Genomic DNA, 9,462 nt, shown 5'->3' with positions numbered 1-9,462 from the left:
GCTCTTAAAGTATTGTAATGTTACTGCTTTCCCCTAAAATGTACAATGAAAACCTTTGGTTGTCACTGCTATTTATGAGTAGTTAATATGGTTTGAGACTTTTTTCTTTACGTTCTTACAGCAACCTGTGAGGTAGGTGTTTTATCTCTTTGTTTTCTAGATGAGGAAATCAAGTTATAGAGAGCTTAAGCAACTTTCCTCAGCTCAGTGGTTTTAAGTGCTGGGAGAGCAAAGAATGCTCTTAATCATGACTCTTTTCCATGGTAGAACATTAGTTTCACAAGATTTTAGTGGCATTACTTGAAACAAAAGTATTCTAGTGAAATAAATGTTTAAAACAAAATTAGATAAGTGAAATGACAACAGGTTTGTTAATTATTCCAAAGAGCATCATAGCTATGATATGATGATGTTTATAGTGGGACACCGAGGTGACAATAGTTGGCCAAAATTTGCAAAATTAACTTTATTGCTCAAAGATGAATTCATTAGCCTTCCTTTGACACTACTTCATTAAAATTACTCTCCTTTAAGTATTAATGATAGTTGAGTATCTACTCTGTGCTGGGTACTGTACTAGGTATGTTAACAACTTTAGTTTTCAGAGCAGTGTTAGCTATAAGCTTTCTGAAGGCAGGAACTATGTCTGTCTTATTCACAACTATGTGCCCTGAGTTAATAGTGGGACAAATTATTATTATATTTTAATGGATGGGAAAACTGAGGCCAGGAAGTTTCAATTGCTTACTGATGTTATAGACAAGTAAGAAATAAAGTGGAGATTTAATTCCAATTCATCTGACTTAAGACTAGTAGTCCATGCAGGATTCTAGACCCCTTAGAATGGTCTATGAGGCCTTTCATGATGCCTGCCTGCTTCTCTAGTGGGACTTCTTTCTATGCATCCATAGAAATGGAAATGGAAATGCTGTGCCCTGTTTCTGGAATTTTCTTTTTCACTTTTTGCCTTTGAAACATTGCTAATGCATTGTCTTCTATGTAAAGACTTCTCTAACCCCTATTCATATCTCCATCCCTGACAGTATTAATCAAATCCTTCCTTGTGCTACTTCTGAATTGCAGATATAATATTATATTATAATTTTTATTCCTATCTACAAGTCAATGAGTTACTTTAGGTCAAGGGCCATACTTTCTTTCTTTAGTTCTGCATGGTCTAGGTGAGGGGCTAGATATTACATGTCTTATACATTTGGAATGAGTGAACAAAGGGGTGTCATCTATTACTTAAATATCCAGGGTCTCAAGTGAGCATTTGGCAAGTGATGGATGGCAATCACTTCTTGGTTGAATTCTCTGATGGACATTTGAAGAGATGACTCTTCCACGTTGGTGATTAAAGATGAGTTTATGTATTTTAGATTCCACAGGGTCAAAAGGTAGTTAACATTCTGCTGTGAAATTCTTAGAGCCTGGCTTGAGAAATCAACCCAGACAGAGACCAGTCCACAGGGGTACTTGCTTTCTCATATAATGGGAGCTAGGTTTATAAGAAATGTTTCAAGCCAAAAAGAAAAAAAGACAGAAAAAACAAAAAACAAAACAGAATGTGAGGATCTCTTAAAGCCTAGCATTGGAAGTTACTATGTGACTTCTGCCACATTCTATTCATCAAAATGAATCATAGAGTCAGCCATATGCAATGTGGAAGGAGTTTACACTCTTATATGGTTTTTTGGGGGCACCTCTTCCACTTTGAGGGAAAACCTGCTATTGAGTCACTTGGAATTCATTCATGTACACCAAGTAGCCATGTGGTCTTTTCATAGGAGAATTTAGCATAGGCTTGCTTCCTGAGACAATATCGAGTACTTGGTTTACTGTTATGATCATTATAGCTCTGGTTCTCTTAGAGTAGTGGAGAGATTACTAAATACATTAAAAGATATTATTTAAAAAGATTAAAAGAGATATATTAAAAGATTAATATAGGTTAATAAAATCTGTGTGCATGAGTGTGTGTTCCTTTTGAACAACTGGGATAGCAGTGCCATGGGAGCTGATGTGAATTTGAGAGTGAAGGGCATCACCCAGAAGGAGTTTAAAAAGGAAGAGCAGATCCATGAGATCCAGGAAAGGAAACATCAGGAGAATGGCCCTAAAAGTTGGTGGAGAAAATCTGTCCCAGAAACTTGTTTCCAAAGGGAACATATCTTAGAAAACAAAAAAGTAGAGATGTATCAGTCCAATCTAGGAATGAGATGCAGTTAAGGGATTTGGCTGTTGAAAGGTCATTAATAACCCCGGAGAGAGCAGTTTCTTTAGAGTTATAGGGAGTGGAATCCAGAATATAATGGATCATAGCAGTTGTTCTCAAGCTTTAGTTTCTGTAAGTAACTTAAGAGGCTTGTCAAAACAGAAAAAGATCTGATCTGGTAGGTCTGAAATGAGGCACAAACATCTTCATGTTTAACAAGCATCTCAAAATAGTGTGAGGCAAACCCCATTTTGAGAAATGCTAGATTACAGAGAAAATGAGAAGCTAAGTAACAAAGATAACTACCTTACACCATGTTGTCAACCAGCTTCTTGACAAAAGATAGGGTGAGAGCTTAGGGAACAGAACAGAGGAAAATGTTTTGGTTTTTTAGGAATGAGTATATTTGAGTACATTTATAGGCAAAGAAGAGTTGAATGGAAAAAAAGATTTATAAATGAGAAAATGGAAGAGCAAATTCCAAGTGGAGTTGGGAAGATATATAATCAGGTGCAAAGCTGGAGCCCCTGCTTGTCCCAGCCTGCTTGTCCCACCACACAGTAGCGATCCTATTATTACATGCTCAGGCTTCTCAGTCTTGGAACCAGTGAGAAAGCAGTTTGATGGGTTTTTACTGGCTTCTTTCTCATGAGCATATGACATATGGAACCGGTTTAGTTGGTGAAGGTTGCCAGTGTCTGATGAGGAGAACAAAGAATCATGTATTAAGAAGAACATCATTTTGTAGATTAGTTTCCATTTTTCCTTAAACTTCTATGATTGCTAGTCTATTGGCCCAGCAACTTAGGTCTGCAGTCTCTTTTATTTATGTTTTCTTTCTGCTGGCTCTTGGTTTTGCAAAGAATTAGAACCTAGACTAGGACCTAGAGAGATAGGCTCAGAGTGGGATAAGTTGCCCTGATTTCTTCCCACTTTTTTCTGTTCCTTACTACTACATTGTGCTTTAGAGTGAACCATTTGCACCTGAATCACTCGGGGGTGGCTGTAAATAGTCGATGTTCCTGGGCCATGCCATAGATCTTCTTGATCAGTATGTCTGGTTGTAGGGCCAGGAAAAATGTATTTTAACAAATTCCCTGGGTGGCTTTTGTGCATGTTAAAGTGAAGAACACTAAACTGGAGAATACCTCTGGAAAAAGCCTGATACTGCTTTCACAAACTTTCCTTTTGACCACAAAAGTGTACTGGATCATTAGCACAGACACTTAGGCTCCAGTTAATCCCTGGATAAAAAATCTTGAATAGCAAGATTGTCCTAGATTGGCCTGGAGTTGGCTAAACTGTCTTAAGCTTCATAATAAATGACATCTGAGGCCTCTCTGGGGTGAAGGGAGGATGAGGTTAGCAGGGCAGCCTTTCGATTACAGTTACTTTGCCTGGGTCTCCAACTCGATGTATTTTGGCTCATTCCTTATGAGTGTCTTCTAGCTCACATGGGAAGTCATCAGAATGCTCTGAGTCTACCCCATATTGGCTTTGGGGAAAACATATGGTACTTTCTCTGAGGAAAGACAGTGAAGATATTAAAGTGGTAATACTATAGACAATATATTAGTTCCTGTTCTTGTCAGCCAAGCTAGATGTTCATGTGCATCTACACTCATTCTTTTCTCATTTCCTCTCCTTAAAATGGAAGAAGTGACACTGCCTATTCCCTTCACAACACCCTAGATCCCATTGCTTCCTACTCTCTAAGTCACTGTGACTTATTGATCATCCCCATATCCTGGATTATCAATTTCTTCTTCTCATTGGCTCCTTTTTCTCCGATTTTCACCATGCTCAAATCTTCCTCATCGTTTCTGAAACCAAATTCCTCCATCATTCCTCCTTTATCTCTCTTCTCTTTAATGATACAATGTAATACAGGCATTGTCTACACTGTTGTCTCACTTACTCATTCTTCACATTTTTCCTGATCCACTGTAGTTTGATTTCTAGGAAACCATACCATTGACACTGTTTTGCCAGTCACCAAAGGTTTCTTCATGCTAAATCCAATAGACACGTCTCAGTCATTATATTATTTGTTATCTTGGCAGCATGTGATATTATTGACCTTTTCAACTGCCCTGAAATACTTACTTCTTACTTAAGTGTCAGGTTTGGTTCTCCCCCATGTGCCATTTTACTTCTTATTCTGGCCACAGGACACATAGGTAAGTTCTTTGAATGACACTGGCACTTTTTTTTTTTTTATCTGGGCCATCACATAAGCACTTCCATCTCTCTAGAACTCTTTCTTGTCTCCTCACTGTGATGACTCTAATCTATCCTCTAATTCTTCCCTTCCACATCCCTTTCTCTGTTTCGTCAAGTCTGGGAAAGTTGTTACTCCCATTTATTCCCTCAAAACTCCATACATGACTTTTTTTTCACTGTACCTTTATTACCTGTTTGTCTAAATTCCTCACTAAAGTATAAACTACATAAGGCTAAGGCTTTTGTCAATTGTTTTATTGATTTATCTCCAGGGCCCCATAGCCTCCAATAGTAACTGGCATAAAGATCAGATAGGAGCATAATCAATCTTGATTCCATAAATGAGTAGAAATACAGACACACAAATCTGCACACACATGCTTCTGCACGCACATGCACTCTCTGTGGCCCAATGGATCCTGTGGGAAATCTAATGGAGTATATGATAACATTTCATCTCTAGGGCAGAATTTCTAATTGGAAAGAGAGATTTACAAAACATTGTGATAAAGGACAGCAAATGTTCAGAGCAAAAAGGGTTGTAGAAAAAGCTTAAAAAAGAGTGATAGCACATTCAGCTGAGATGGGCAGCACATAGAGAAACCAAATATTTCAGAACTTAACCCTGAAGGATGATGCAAGTTTTAATAGGGAGATATAGGAAGAAGGTGTTTCCTGAGAGTGGCAATAGTGGAGTAGAAAAGCAGAGGGCAAAACTGGGAGAGAGTGACAAGCTAGTTATTCAGTTGGAGCAAATAGGTTCTTGTGGTCAAGACTTAAGAAAAGTCTGAGAAGGTTGGCATGTTGTGGAAGCTCATAAAGGGAAAAAATAGAGTTTAAACTTTCTTCTCTAGTAAGTGGGAAACCACAAAAAGATTGAATTTCACACTTTTCCCACATGCTGACATAAAATATAAAATTATTAAAATATTTGCTTTTTCCCTTTGACGTGCAGTTATTAGTGTAATCAGCGTCAGCTAATATCTGAGCACCAACTCTAACAGGGAGTGTGAATCTCAGAGCTCTCTTTCGATGTAACTGATTATATGCTGCTTCTGTGTATGCAATGATTGGCCTGGACAATTGGTGATTTTGCCATTTTAAAATTTCAATTAAAAAAAATTTAAAAATGTTTGCCATGATGTGTAACCACTGCATGTATCTTTGCAATCATTTCTTTGTTTTAACTGGCAATTATTTAGTATCACCAGAGAATTGAATTAACACAAAATACATCATTCCAGGTAATTAGAAAATTGTTGAATGAGTATAGATCTAATTCCAGTTCCTGTAACTTGCTACAAGCAATCTCCTTTGGTGCCTGTACTAACTCATTAATTTTTGCTGTTCCTTCACAGGTTTCTAGTACATATTCAACTATCTGAATTCACTTTGTAACATTATTTATGTCAACTGAGTAATTTACTAAACTTAGATATACACTTAAATGTTAATTACACATTCTAAATGTGATTTAAAAACACATATAGTTACTTTGCACATTTTTAGTATATATTTTGGTTGTGATAATATCCTATTCAGTAGGCATAGCCTCAAATGAAGTTTGAGTACTTTTACTCCTCTTATGCTAGTCTATGGTCTATTTCCAAAAGTAGTTGATTCAAGCCATCTCCTTAGTCTTCGGGCTTTCAATCCTACAATCACTTCTCTGCACTCTTAGAAGATACACTTCTGTATACCTGAGAAATTCAATGTAAATGTTCTCATGGGAGCCTCTCAAAAAAGGTGACAAATGTGCTTATTGAAAGACCAGCTCATGGATCCTTGACATGGCAGTGCTGGCCACTATTAGCAAAGACTACAAACTGTACTACTTAAGTGAAAATAACACTGTCTCCACTTTCCTAAAAATTCCTATCGTCTGCCCAGTCGAGAAGGCAAGGCAATGCAGATAGCTGCCATCTTCTTTCCTCAGAGCCAGGCTCAAGCCTGAGTGCAGGGAGGGGAGATTATTGGGAATAGATGTTAAAGTTTTAAATTAAGTTCACTTAAAATTTTAGAAAACCTAAAGTGAGTCTTAATTTCCAAAACAACCATTGTTTTAGCTGGAACAGATATATTTTTAGCTGGAAACGTCTGCAAAGCTACCGGCATAGACTAGAAATATAGTCATAGTAAGAGAGATTTAAGAGAGCATCTTTAACACAATGGTAACGGAAAAATAAACCGCTTCCTGTTTGTACCCCATTCAGTTCAGTCCATTTAATTTATTCGCAATGATACTCATGTTTGATACATTACAGGAATCTTTAGAATTGTGTAACAGAAAAATCAACCTCCAAAACATCTTAATTCTTCTTTCTCTTCTAATTGCTTCCTCTTTTCTTACCTCTCTTCCTTCCTCCTTCCCTTCCTTCCTTTTTTCCTTTCTTCCCTCCTTCCTCCTTCCCTTCCTTCCTTTTTTCCTTTCTTCCCTCCTTCCTTCTTTCTTCCCATCCTCCCACCAATATCAAGACCATAATCTATGCCAGCACTGCTCTAAGTAACAGGGATATACCGGTTAAAAAGAAAGAAACAATCATTACCTGCATGGAGTTTATATTCTAGTGTCAGAGAATAAAGTTAATTACTTTGAGCCAAGACTAAGTGAATAGCAACAGCATGTCATAAGAATATCCACTGAAGGGTGTTGCATGTAGAGGGCATAATGAATGTAAAGACCCTGAAGCAAGAGTGTGATAGGCAGGCTTGAGGAAAAGCAGAAGCACAAAGAGATACTGGAAAAGTAATAGAAGGGGGGTTAGGGGTACATGATGTGGGATCTTGGGTCTTTAGGTTTTATTCTAAGTGGAAGGAAAAGTCATTGGATGGTTCTAACCAGATAAGTGATACAATTTGATTTTGGTTCTAAATATAGATAGACCATAGTGAGACAAAATTGGAAGCCAGAAGATGAGTTAGAAAGCTATAATAGTAGTCCAGGCAAGAGATGATAGATGCTTTTACTAAGGAAGTAAAGGTAGGTATGATGAGACATGATTGGATTCTGGTTATAATTTAAAGATTGAACTGAAAATTTTGCTGATGGGTTAGAGGAAAGCTATGCAAAAAAAAAAAAAAAAAAGGCATTAAACTTTGTGTCCACATTTGTTTGTTTGTTTGTTTATCTAGTGCAGAACCCTGGTGTCATTTACTGTGATCCAAAACAAAACAGGAAGAGCAGAATTGAGGAAAAAAAATCAAGAGTTCAACTTTTGCTATATAAAGTTTGAAATGCCTAGTAAACATTCTATTTGAACTAGATGAGTCTAGCGCACACACATGTAAATATGGAAGTTGTTAGTTTATAGTTGGTATTTAAAGTCAAGTGATTGTAGTTGAGCACCTAGGGAGTAGGGAGATAGAGAGAAGGAGAGAGGTCAGTGAACTGAGCCTTGGGTTACTCCAGCAGCTAGCAAATGGGAAATGAAAAGTGTCCATCAATGGAGGCTGAGAAGATGTGTCCAGTGGTGTCCTGAAAGCTAAAGGGAGGATATGTCTCAAAAAAGGTGAACGTGATTAGTTGTTAAATGCCACTAAGAAGCTTCATTAGATAAAGATTGAGAACTGGATACTACTAGAATTGACAAATGTGGATGTCCTTGGTGACTTTGATGAAGAGATTTCAGTGGAGTGGTAGAGGTGAAAGCTTGACTGAAGTTGGTTCATGGCAGAATAGAAGATAGGAAGTAGAGAGAGTGAATAGACATGCTTTAGAGTAGGTTTGTTATAAAGAGGAGCAGAGAAAGGGAGGGGTAGCTGCAGCTCAGTGAGGGATCAAAAGAGGGTTTGTTTTTAGATAGATAACATTATAGAAGGTTTGTGTGCTGGTGGAATGATCCAGTAGAGTGGGGAGAAGCCATGGTGTGAGAGAGAAAGGAACAGTTACAGAAACAAAATAGGTAGAAAGGTGAAAAAATTACAATGAATAGTTTGGCCTTTGATATGACAATGACATCGCTTATGTCTGGCATAAATCATACCAACCCTGTATACCTGCTGTTGAGAGTATTAGGTCAGGTAGGCCATGGGAAAGCCCTTTGTAAATGTGCTTATAAATATAAAGGCTTCTATTTAATTGAGGCATTTTTACTGAATGAGATGGTTGTGTCACCTACACCTGACAGATCTATTAGCAAGTGGACCTCAGACAATGCTGGGGAAGGCAGCAGGGGCCTATATTCCCACATACTTATCTGAACACATACCTTTTATATAATTAGACCAGCAACAAATATTGAAGCATCTTTGATGAGCCAAGCACTGACTCGGGCACTGGTAATACAGTGATGAAAAAGACAAAGTCGCTTCCAGTAAGGGTCTTACATTCTAATAAAGGGAGATGATGAATAGAAAGATGAATAAATAAGACATTTTCTGGTGGCACTTGTCATTAAAAAAACATAGGGAGATGTGTTAGAGACACTGACCTCATTCCTTTGAGATTGAAATTTGTTACATATGGGGCCTCTATGCTCCAGAAACAGAATGTGTTCTGATCACTGAGAGTAATTATCTCTCACCCTCACAAATTTGTGAGACAGGTGGAACAAGACAGAAGCGATCCCCACTTTTCAGATGAGAAAATGCAGATTCAAGGATTTGGGACATCAAGTTGTAAAAGGAAGATTGAAATACAGATGTTTTAGCTTTGAGCTTACCGCTTTCTTTGTGATACCAGAAAAAGCATGTATAATAAATTGAAAATGCTTATTGTTCATTTCAAAAATCATCCTATATATTCAAAAACAGATATAATTATAAACATGTAGGAGTTAGAATCTCTTAGATTTCAACAGGATCCAGGAAGATTAGGTTTGCACTTTTTTTTGTAAATATAATTGTTAGTTCATAGTGGATGCTTACTACATTTTTGGGGAAAATGTAAAACTTTATATTATTAGTCAATCTTCTGTAATGACATTCTATTAGGTTGTGAGAAATTTTGCGTTTTAATATAATGTTTTAAATGATTTTATTTTACTACTGTTATTCCATATTTTATATGTTAAATATTAATA

The sequence above is a fragment of the Papio anubis genome, chromosome 3, assembly GCF_008728515.1.
Source record: "Papio anubis isolate 15944 chromosome 3, Panubis1.0, whole genome shotgun sequence".
Classification (NCBI taxonomy): Eukaryota; Metazoa; Chordata; class Mammalia; order Primates; family Cercopithecidae; genus Papio; species Papio anubis.
This window is presented reverse-complemented; position numbering follows the sequence as displayed.